Source organism: Taudactylus pleione, unplaced genomic scaffold (genome assembly GCF_031769625.1).
Source record: "Taudactylus pleione unplaced genomic scaffold, aTauple2 ptg000177l, whole genome shotgun sequence".
Classification (NCBI taxonomy): domain Eukaryota; kingdom Metazoa; phylum Chordata; class Amphibia; order Anura; family Myobatrachidae; genus Taudactylus; species Taudactylus pleione.
Genome location: NW_028284579.1, coordinates 1,038,348 through 1,050,952, shown reverse-complemented (window position 1 = coordinate 1,050,952; position 12,605 = coordinate 1,038,348). Strand labels below are relative to the sequence as shown.

Below are 12,605 nucleotides of genomic sequence, written 5' to 3'. Positions count from 1 at the left end.
CTCTCAAAGTGCAAGTTTCTGCTTTGTCTATCTGGTTTCAACGCAAGATTGTCTCTATGCCAGACGTCCACACCTTCATGCAAGGTGTTCTACAGATTCCTGTGGCTCCATAGGATTTGTCAATGGTACTCAAAGCACTTCAGGAATCTCCATTTGTACCTCCTGGAATCTGTGGATATCAAATGGCTCACTACGAAGACTGTTTCTGCTGGCTATATCATCTGCCTGTAGGGTATCAGATTTAGGGGCGCTTTCATGCCGCTCCCTCTTTTTGATATTTCATCATGATAGGGCCTCCTTCCTAAGGTAGTTTCTCACTTCCACCTGAATACAGAAATTGTGGTTCCGGTCTTTAATTCACCAGACCTCTCGGCAGGTGAGACCTCTTTGGATGTGGTCCATGCTCTTAAGATCTACGTGGACCATACTACTTCCATCAGGAAATCGGGCTCCATCTTTGTCCTATATGGATTCCACAAGAAGAGATGGCCAGCTAACAAACAGTCATGCAAATCCATCTGGCCAGAGTATCTCACAGGCTTACACGCAGACGGGCCTTCCTGTGCCAACTACAGTCTCTGCTCATTCTACTCGCTCTGTGGGTCCCTTCGGGGGCAGCCCAGTGTGGCTGAAAAGCTATGCAGGGCAGACACCTAGTCTTCTGTCTACACCTTTCTTAGGTTTTATGCTTTTGATTCATTTGCCTCTCAGGATGCTTCATTTGGGCGTAGGGTTCTCCTATCGGCTCAGGAGTGTTCCCGCCCTTGAACAATTGCTTTGGGACATCCCCAATGCGTCCCTGTGGAGCCCTATGGACCCTGAAGAAGAAAAAGTTATTTGTTAACTTTCTTCGAACTCCATAGGGTCCACAGTTCACCTGCCCTGATGCACCTGGCTTCTATGGGTTTCTTTTATTGGTCACTTGTTTCCTTGTGTGAGAGTGTGATTCTTTAGTGTACAAGTCTTCCTTCACTCCTGTCCTGCTCCTGCCTTGGACTTGTTAACAAAACTGAAGTGCCCTAAGGCTGTGGGCAGGGTATAGGGGGAAGGTCCGGAGAACCTGAGATTGAAAAGCTTTGCTTGGGGTGTAGGGGGGACCGGACACCAACATGTCTCCCTGTGGATCCTATGGACTTCGACGAAAGAGAGTTAACAAAGGTGAGTTTTACCATAACTCTCATTTTTGTTTAGTGCTGTTTTTTTGTTAGCACTCCAGTTTTCAAGAACAAATTAAGAGCGCTAATGCAGGGAGTGCTACATACATAGTATCCTTCACAAATTGTGTTTAATGAGAAAGTGAATCTGTCCTGTCCCTCTTTCATAATTATCCCACAAGATGTACTGTATATTTTCCAATGGTTGAACAATAAGTGAAAACCAAAAGCCTGCTAGTTCTGGAATACACATGAAAGTCAATATTAACAAATAATATGTATTTCCCACCTTGAGCTTACAGTCACTTAGGAGTGGGAAACCTAACTCACCAATGTGTGGAATAAATGTTTCAGAAACAATGCTGTTAGTAAAACAAGCTCACCACTTTTCCTTCCAAATTGGTATTTCCCTAGAGCAAAACCAATATACAGTATATTTGTCTAGATTACTTTGTTTTAGTCCAAAAATGTGCAAGATTTCAGCACAGGGTGTGTTCTGTACTGCACAAGGGATGTGTGTAGATTCACCCATGGGTTTGTGAAGTGCCAGCCAGGAATTAGAGTCTGGGTTAGGTGTCCTAAATTATTGCAACAAGGGTTCACAAAATGTTTTGAGACCATAAACCAGTTTAGCATAAGTTCCATGAGAGAAACATGATTGAATTAAATAAATATATATATATATAATTATTTAGAGAGTTGTATGCATGATTATAATATCTCAGTATATTCCATCACATGTCCCTTGCAAGATAAAGTGAATAATATCCTTGGTTCGTGATCGAATTAACATAATAGTCAACTATATCAATGATTATATGCAATTAATATTTAAATTAATTTGACAATCCATTTACAACTTACTCCATGATGAAAGCAAAAATAGTTTAGTAATAATCTTCCTATAATCATTTAAATCCACTGGATTAACACATTTATATAAGTGCTCTATGTTACCCTGATGTGCCAAAAGCCATGGCATAGCAGTATGTAAACCAGTGGTTCTCAAACTCGGTCCTCAGGACCCCCCACAGTTCACTTTTTCCAGGTCACCCAGTAGGTGCATAGGTAAATTCATTACTCACTGACACATTTTAACAGTTCCACAGGTGGAGCTAATTATTTCACTTTTGATTCTGTGAGGAGACCTGGAAAACAAGCACTGGTTGGGATTCTAAAGATCGTGTTTGAGAACCTGTGATGTAAAGGTAACAGTAGGTGACATCACTGTACTGTGACATCTTGGAAATGCCCAGACCCGCATGAGTTGTAATCTGACATCTCGTGAGTCAGTTTGAAGACTGGCTAGGCTGCTCATGGCAAGGCAACGTGATAAATATTGCAGTTCAAATGGGGCATGATAGTGGGTGGCCAACGGATGGGACATTCCATTTCTGAAGTTGTGCGGACATTCAACATTCCTCGATCTACAGTGTCGCTTGTATGCTGTAAATACCTCTTGGAAGGCAATACCACCCACCGTGGACAGCACAGTTACCAACCATGGGTTAACACCACGACACTGCATACAGCGCCTCACCTGGGCTCGTAATTGTGCGTCAAACGGATCTCTGTGCATGGGCACAAATTGAGTTTTTGCATACAATGTATGCGCAGATGTGAATTTACGTATCTTTGCATATGTCTGTCCTAATCCGATTCTGATGGACCTTGGCTGTCTTTTCGTGAATTAAGGCATTTCGGGGTGGGCACGGGACGGATTCAGGCATATTACAGGAGAAATGAGAGCTGAGTTTTCATAGCAAGACCGGAGGTGCTGGCAGCAGTCACAGCTCTTGCCTCTGTGGTGACAACATTTGATTAGAGGTCTGTAATTGATTCATTTTATATTTAAGAAGACTATACCCTGAATGAAGATATTATTTTAATGTATATTTGCTGATCAATGGATATGATTCTTTTCTCTAGATCTTGTGAGATTCTCAGGCCTAGTAAGCAGGGCCGTAAAGAGCCGGCCCAGGTTATAAGGGGCGTGGCCTAATCACAGGAGGCGTGTTCACAAATGGCGGTGCTGTGAGTCCCTCAACCAGGTGCAAATCCAGGGGGGTGGCCTAATCAGTGTGATCGCTCTCCCTAACAGACAGAGAATACTGCTGCATGCTGCTCAGCACACAGCATGTGCTGGGTTGCTGACAGGTAAGCCGGAAAAGGGGTGGCATCAAACGTGGGCCTCTGCCGGGCCCCTCCTACAAGCCCGGGCCAGGATAATTAGGACCCTTTTTCCCCTCCTCTCTGCGCCCCTGCTAGTAATTAGTATGCAGGACCTAGATTTTTCATCTTTAACCTTTGTCCCAACAGCTGTTTGACATCTGGAATGTGCTGATCTTGGCCTGCTAGTAACAGATCATCCACATACACAACAAGAGCTTCTATTCTTTATGTGGTAGAGGTAGTGGGTGTGATTCAGAGATGGACGCAGTTCACATCACTGCTGCATCTTTGGACGCAGTAGCGATATGAAAATATGATAATGCAGCAGGAGACGTCTGAGGAGAAAAAGATGCCTCCTGACAGCATTGCAGATCTAAGCTGCATCCTAGGACGCAACATCGAATCATCTGCGAGATCATCACCAATCTGAGTAACCCTGAGGTTAATAGAAAGTATGGTGGTCGCTCACATCAGCTTAATGATATTGCTCAGGTGCTTGTAAAGGGCGGGGTTTATACTGAACCACAGAAAAAAGAAGATTCCCTCCAGCACACTGCAGCAATATTAGCAAAAATACTTGAATCCTACATGAAAATACAAATTCAGAAGTACTGGTTGCATACATTTGCAAATATATGATTAAGCGCCGGGCCAGCGTCAAGGCTCCTCTATACCAGCGTTCCTAAAATGAAGGGGTTCACGTCCGAATGACAGAACAGCCCAAAAGAACCCAGCGAAGGACCACTCCCAGGGCATCACACTAAATATGGAAGAAAGGTGATAGTGAAGTGTAAAGTATAGATATGTCAAGATAATCAGTAAGTGTTAATATAATAAGAAAGACTTCAAATGACATAAATAATAAGCAAACAAATGGAAAGGTGATGAAAAAATATCTTATGTGAATTAAGTGGTGATCCCATGAAAAAGGCCCAGCCAGACACACTCCGGGGGCCCAATGCCCAAACGCTCACCCCAAAATAATTATTGCTACAAAATAGTAGCACCCACTCTGGATCATATAATTACAATTAATGTACTGCATGATAACAGCACATGTATAAGCTGAGAGCTGACTCACCTAGGAGGTACCCCAAAAACCTCCAAATGGCACTATACGGACCAGCACATCCTCCCTATGCTGGCTCCTTTCATGCCTCTCAGAACTGCAAATAGAAAGTATGGTGGTCGCTCACATCAGCTTAATGATATTGCTCAGGTGTTTGTAAAGGGCGGGTTTATACTAAACCACAGAAAAAAGAAGATTCCCTCCAGCACACTGCAGCAATATTAGCAAAAATACTTGAATCCTACATGAAAATAGAAATTCAGAGGTATTGGTTGCATACATTTGCAAATATGTGATTAAGCGCCGGGCCAGCATCAAGGCTCCTCTATACCGGCATCCCTAACTTTAAGGGGTTCACGTCCGAGGCGCAGAGCAGCCCAAAAGAACCCAGCACTGCGCCTCAGACGTGAACCCCTTAATGTTAGGGATGCCGGTATAGAGGAGCCTTGACGCTGGCCCGGCGTTTAATCATATATTTGCAAATGTATGCAACCAATACCTCTGAATTTCTATTATCATGTAGGATTCAAGTATTTTTGCCAATATTGCTGCAGTGTGCTGGAGGGAATCTTCTTTTTACTGTGGTTCAGTATAAACCCCGCCCTTTACAAACACCTGAGCAATATCATTAAGCTGATGTGAGCGACCACCATACTTACTATTTGCAGTTCTGAGAGGCATGAAAGGAGCCAGCATTGGGAGTATGTGCTGGTCCGTATAGTGCCATTTGGAGGTTTTTGGGGTACCTCCTAGGTGAGTTAGCTCTTAGCTTATACATATGCTGTTATCATGCAGTACATTAATTGTAATTATATGACCCAGAGTGGGTGCTACTATTTTGTAGCAATAATTATTTTGGGGTGAGCGTTTGGACGTGGGGCCCCTGGAGTGGCTCTGGCTGGGCCATTTTCAGGGCATCACCACTTAATTCACGGATATTTTTTCATCACCTTTCCATTTGTTTGTTTATTATTTATGTAATTTTAATTATTTCTTATTATATTAACACTTACTGATTATCTTGACACATCTATACTTTACACTTCACTATCCCCTTTCTTCCATTTTTCGTGTGATGCCCTGGGAGTGGTCCTTGGCTAGGTTATTTTGGGCTGCTCTGCACCTCGGACGTGAACCCCTTAATGTTAGGGACGCTGGTATAGAGGAGCCTTGATGCTGGCCCGATGCTTAATCATATATTTGCAAATGTATGCAACCAATACCTCTGAATTTCTATTATCATGTAGGATTCAAGTATTTTTGCTAATATTGCAGCAGTGTGCTGGAGGGAATCTTCTTTTTTCTGTAACCCTGAGGTTACTCAGATTGGCCCTCTCAGCTCCGTTGCTGAGGCCAGGAAGTCTGCATTGGAAGATGCAGACTCTGGCTTCGACACTCCCAAAAAACATGGGCATAATGTCCCCATTTTCCGGAACGGAGGCTGACACCACCCCCACCCGCCCCCAAATGGTCCCAGCCTATCAATCAGGATGCTGCTCAGAGGGCACTGTGTGTGATGACACAGGACCGGTTCTGCACATTTGGGTTTGCACACATCTCTGAATGAGGCTCAATAATCAATCTATGAACATACAAAGTCAATTCTTTGCAGTGTATAATTTTAGTTTGATATACCAACAATGACCACTCTGTTTTAGACAATGCAAAGCTTTCTTTAAGAGACAGACTTCTCCCTCTCGGAATATATTCTCACAGTAATGCTCTGGAGGTTCCATGTACAGTGCCTTGGAAAAGTATTCATGCCCCTTTGCATTTTTTATGTTTTGTTGCCTCACAACCTGGAATTAAAATGGATTGTTTGAAGGTGTGCATCATTTCATTCACAGAACATGCCTACAACTGTGAAGTTGTGTTTTTTTTATATTGTAAATCAAACAACATTTAGGACAACATAACAGAAAACTTCAGCGTGCATAACTATTCACCCCCCTAAAGTCAGCACTTTGTTGAGCCACCTTTTGCAGCAATTACAGCTGCAAGTCACGTCGGATAAGTCTCTATGAGCTTGCCACATTGTCCTGCTGGAAAATGATCCTTTATCCCAGTCTCAAATCACAGGCAGACTGAAACAGGTTTTGCTCAAGAATATCCCTGTATTTAGCACCATCCATCTTTCCCTCGACTCGAATCAGTTTCCCAGTCCCTGCTGCTGAAAAACATCCCCACAGCATGATGCTGCCACCACCATGTTTCACTGTGGGGATGGTGTTTTGGGGGTGATGGGATGTGTTGGGTTTGAGCCAATCATAGCATTTTCCTTGGTGGCCGAAAAGTTAAAATTCAGTCTCATCTGACCAGAGCACCTTCCTCCATACATTTGGGGAGTCGCCCACATGCCTTTTGGCAAACTCAAATCGTGTTATCTTATTTTTATCACTAAATAATGGCTTTTTTCTAGCCACTCTTCCATAAAGCCCAGCTCTATGGAGTGTACGGCTTATTGTAGTCACATGCACAGATACACCAGTGTCAGCTGTGGAACTCTGCAGCTCTTTCAGGGTTACCTTTGGTCTCTGTGCTGCCTCTCTGATTAATGCCCTCCTTGCCCGGTCTGTGTGTTTTGGTGGGTGGCCCTCTCTTGGCAGGTTTGTTGTGGTACCATGTTCTTTCCATTTGATGATGATGGATTTGATGGTGCTCCGGGGGATCATCAAAGATTTGGATATTTTTTTTTATAACCCAACCCAAAATTGTACTTCTCAACAACTTTGTCACTGACTTGTTTGGAGAGCTCCTTGGTCTTCATGGTGTGATGCTTCTTGTTAAGTGGTGTTGCTGCCTCTGGGGCCTTTCAGAAAAGGTGTGTTTATACTGACAGATCATGTGACACTTAGATTTCACATAGATGGACTTCATTTCACTAATTATGTGACTTCTGAAGTTAATTGGTTGCACCAAAATTTTTGAGGGGCTTCATAGCAAAGGGTTGGATTACATATGCACATGCCAATTTTCAGAATTTTATTTATATTTTTTATATATATTTTTCTCATTTCACTTCACCAAATTAGACTATTTTGTGCAGATCCATCACATAAAATTTAGATTAAAAAAATAAATAAATTACAGGTTGTAATGTAACAAAAAAGGTAAAAAGCCAAGGGGGGGTAGATACTTTTGCAAGGCACAGTATATCTAATATTCAGTTCACAAATCAAGAAAGCGGAGTTAAAGTCTAATTGGTATAACAGCATATTGTACAAGGCAGATATGGCAATGACTAAGCATAATGTACTGTACCTCGCCACAGGAGACTAGGTTTCATTGTAGTCAACTCCAGATCTTTGAGTGTAGCCCTTCGCGACAAGATGAGCTTTATAGTTGTTGATAGTTCTATCTGCTTTCATATTTCTGCAGAAGATCCATTTGCTTTTACCTGTTTTGCGATGACTTGGTCTTTTAACTACAGTCCATATATTGTTGTCGTTGAGTGATGTAATCTCCTTGTCTATTGCTGAGTTCCATTCACACAAGTCGTTACTTGACTTTGCCTCCTGGATATTTTGGATTGAACAGAATATGATATTTGCAAATGCCTCATAGTATTTATTATGTGGATTTCACTATTTCATTTTGTAAAAGTTCTGTTCTGTGTTTGGACATCCATGCTTGTAGTTTCTGTTTCAGACATGCCTTCAGTTTCTGCCATTTCCAATGTCAAATACTTTGAGATTGCAATTCCTGCTCCAGCTTTGTTTTAAGTGGTGCTATTTCTTGGAATATAACACCTCTTGATCTTACAAGCTTTTTCTTGGGATTTCAGAATCTGTACCCTTTGCTCTCTTGGCAATGGGCCTGATTCAGAGGTGTATGTAAACCCGGTGGTTTACGCATAACTCCGATGTTTAATGATCGGCGTATGCGCACAATCTGTACTGCATTGTGCCAATCAATGACTGCGATGGCGGTCACAGTTCCTCCTAAGCTGCAGCATGATTGACATGCTATGGCCATTTGGGAGCAGGAAAGGTGTGATCATGCTCAGCATTCTTGAAAACAGAGGTATGTTAGCCTCATTTTCAAAGCACGCTGAGGTCAGGCAATCTAAGATTTCCTGGCCCCGGCAGAGCAAAAACACTGGCCATTCTGCGTAACCTGAGGGTTACTCAGAAGGCCAATGTTTTTGCAGTTGATCCGATGCGGTGTCCTCAGACACAGTAGTGGATCACAGAAGCTTGCAGAAGGCATCTATTTTCACAAGAGACCTCCTGCAGCATTAGCATATTTATACACAGCAGCTGTGTCCAAAGACGTAGCTGTTGTGTGTACTGCGTACAACTCTGAATCAGGCCCAATATCTGAGCATGAAACATTTCACGGATTTTGGATCAAGCTTATATCATTTCTCTTTGGGAATATGTAAATATGCAATGCATCCAAAGACCCTGAGATGATTGATACTTGGCTTTCTTCCAGACCGCGCTTCCATTGATGTCCCACTGACTGTGGGAGAATGGTTCTTCAGGTATACTGCTGTAGATACTACTTCTGCCCAAAAGCATTTTTTTTTAAGGCTGGCATTTTTTTAGAATAGATCGAGCTTTCTCCACTATAGTGCGGTTTGCATGCTCACTTACACCATTCTGCACTAGCGTGTATGCAATGGTCAGTTGATGTTTAATACCATGCTTCTTTAGGAAGGTTTCAACATCTTTGTTTTGATATTCTCTTCCATTGTCAGACCTCAAGACTTCTAACTTGTGACCAGTTTCAGTTTTTATTGATCTCTTGTAGTCTGCAATCTTGCTCATTACTTCATTCTTTGCTCTAAGAAAATAAACGTCTGTCATTCTTGTGAATTCATTGATAATTATTATGAAATATCTTTATCCACTTATCAATTTTACTTCCATTGGACCACACATCTGTATGCACCAATTCCAGGGGTGCTTCAGCTCTGGTTGTTGATTTTGGGAGGGGGCAATGGCTTTGCTTGCCTATTATATAGTTCTCACACCTTGGTCTGTGTTATGGCCCGTACACAAGGGACGATCAGACAACGATCAGATATCATCGTCTGATCGTCCTGCATGTGCTGGATGTTCGATATCGAACATCCAGCAACATGCACCAACCCCCCCGAATGACGCAACGTCGATCGCGGGTCCCTATAGCAAACAGGCTAACCTGATCAATATCGACCAGGTTGGCCTGAATGTACGGGCAATGGTCGATAGCGATCATCCGTGCCCGCACATCAACCATCGCTTGGTCGTTTGAGGGGGTTAAAAAAAAGAACGATAGAAACGATCAAACTATATTGTTATCGTTTATATCGTTCTTTTAATCTGACCGTGTGTATGCACCATTACTCAGACGTTTTGTTTCCTACTTTATGAAATATAAAGCACTTACACTTGAATTTTCTGGGCTTTGTACCTTTAGTGTATAATGCAGTATTCTCCGCATTTAATTCAACTGGTACATGTTTTTGGAACTACAGCCGTTTTGCCCTAATGATCTCTGTTGATAGCTTGGTGGTATTAGCCTCTAATGCTACCATTTGGAAATGGAATTGAGACATTAAATTCTGTAGCATCACCATAGCGATCTCCACATCATCGACTTGGACTTCTTCAAACATTAATTGCTGAGATATGGACATCAGATTATCTATATTGGACCTTATTCAGAGTTGTATGCTAATCCTGCCACAGCTGCAATTTTTGCAGCTGTGGATGTGTAAAAATATTCTAATGCCACAGCGGCTGAGACGCCCACCTGAGTCATTGCAGCTTTCCGCAACTGCAGCCTCTGACGCAGATCATGCAAAGATCGACTTCCTGAGTCAGTCTATGGTCACTCAGAATGGCCGCCATAACTGAGACACCGGGGCCATGTTTCCTGCATACAGGATCGCAGTCAATGGCTGGTACACACTTCAAAAATGGTCGCGACATGCCCACATTTTTCTCTCCACTCCCAATTACCTCAATGACCCCTGCCTGTCAATCATATGCTAATAAAGTTTCAGGGCTCACATATTCGTAATTCAATCACTGTGCATGCTCACTGGAGCTGTGACGCATGCGCAGTCGCCCGATAATAGCTCAATTGTGTGAACATCGGCATAGCGTAAAACTCTGCATCAGGCCCATAGTCACTCTTACTGTACTTATGACCAGGTAGTGACCCTTAACCAGGAGTTTGGGTTTATTGCAGTGCTCAAATATTGTACAGCTGTACTCATAATAGCATCAGCAGACAGCGGATATGAAGCGGTCTACCCGGTCATGTATGTTAGTAGCAGTATGCAGGATAATACAATGTCTTCCCCGGAGCTCAGGCTACATATCCATGTAGTACTGTGGGGCTCTAACACAGTTTCAAGATGGCACCTCGCATGCACAGTAACACTGTCGGGGGCCATCTTGGTAAAGGACAGATGCTTCCACTATGCAATTATTGAGCATAATTGGGGTGCTTGGCCTGTTTTATTGTGCCCTGTGTAGGTTTAAAGCTTTCGTCAAAGAAATTGTCAATCTCCTTAGAGTATTGAATCGGTCAGACTTGCCAGAAGCTATCGGCCCAAACGACCCGATATTGTGTTGCATTCACGATAATCAGACCATATTTCCTACAAATTACTGATTACCTCATCCTCCTTGTGAGCGGACATATGCAAATTATTAATCCATGCGCCTGAAAATCGGTAGCTTTTTCATTTAAAATCTATAGTGTACCACAAATATCGGGACCTTCCAGTTGCAGAAAAATTGTGGAGAATGTCAGATCAACCAAATAAATCGCATAGTGTGTAGCTAGCTTAACCATGCATTTTTTCCATATCGCCTTGCAGGAGCACACATGTATTCATTACTGACTCACACAATTTATAAGATCCACTGGTGGTTCTGTGAGGAGACCTGGAAAACATTGACTATTAAAGTGTCCCGAGGACTGGATTTGAGCACTGGTTTATAGTGTAAATAAAGTATCTCAGGACAAGCTTTTTTTTCCCCAGAAAATTACTAGTCATTGTAAATAAAATACATGTGTAGTTTATAGGTCTTCAATTACCTCCCCTTCCCCCAACTGTGTACTGGTAGGCATAGTGTTACTCAGTGTACACAACCGTGGTGCAGCAGGAAAACCTGGCAGTGTACATCATGTGAGCTCCACTGTCAGTCCCTGAGAGCAGCACAGCCGGGTAGCAGCCGCACTGGAGGAGGATGACTGCTGCTGCTGTGCTGGGTGTACAGGGCTGGGAGTGTCGGAGGCAGGCTGTGCTGTGCTACTGATGTCACTGGCAAGGAGGGCGGAGCGCCGGGGCAAAGGAGGAGGATAGCTGCTGCTGGTGGTGGCTGCAGAAGGAGAAGACAAGGAGTAGGTGGAAGATGGTGGAATTAGAAGTGATAGCTGCTGTTGCCGGGCACACACCTCAGTCTCCGGGCTGTCACCCATTCCCACGCTAAGAGCAGGCTACCCCTTCCTGTCCACAGCGTGTGATGCCGCGTCTTGGCTCTGATTTACTCTGAGGGGGACAAGCCTTAAGAGCCGCGATCAGGGGATTTGTGGGTAAGTGAAGGATTTGGGTAGGGGACAGGTAACTGTGGGGGTGATCCATCTTGCAGGGGTTAAGTGTGGGCTCTCTGCCAGGCGCTGCAGGATGGGGCCGGGTGCTAGAGAGACAGATGGCCTAAGGAGGGGACATCCAGCAGCAGCAGCAAGGCTGGACGTGGGTATCAGGGCTTGGATGCAGACTATGGGTGGGATGCAGCATCTGCTGTATATTAATGCCTATAGCTAACCCATGCATGGCTGCTGCTGGACAGTGTGGTGGTGACAGGGCGCTGTACTATTCTGCAGTACTGCCTGGCTTTTCCCGTGTGATACATGAGAGATTGGGGAAGTCTGCTGGGATAATGTTGACAGGAGCTAAGTGATATAGCTTCTCTGCATTCAATTTCATTGGAGTCTTATGTCAGTCATTACAATATGTAAGTACTAGGCAACGCACAGGTATGTCACAGACTGGCAACCTGCACAGTCATGCTAACGTGCCAGCCTTCCATATATATGCCCAGTCTCTGCTGCTGTGATTAGTGGCAGTGCTGGGGAGCTGCTGCTGGACTTCAGACTGGAGGGGAGGGGCAGTCGGTAATTGAGCTGTATGAGCACATGGCAGGAGGCTGGCTTTGCCCATTGTGATGTATGTATCCGGCAATATAAGCATGTGTTGCAGGACC

The 12,605-nt window shown here is 43.7% G+C and overlaps 1 protein-coding gene across 1 annotated transcript in view; it reads left to right on the top strand.

Annotated features, from left to right (window-relative positions):
- Nucleotides 1-11,586: 11,586 nt before the first annotated feature.
- APBA1 (amyloid beta precursor protein binding family A member 1) overlaps nucleotides 11,587-12,605 on the top strand; it is a 140,911-nt gene continuing 139,892 nt past the window's right edge. The window contains exon 1 of the mRNA XM_088475707.1: nucleotides 11,587-11,934. The gene's annotated coding sequence lies outside the window, so the exon portion shown is untranslated. The remainder of the gene's footprint in view (nucleotides 11,935-12,605) is intronic.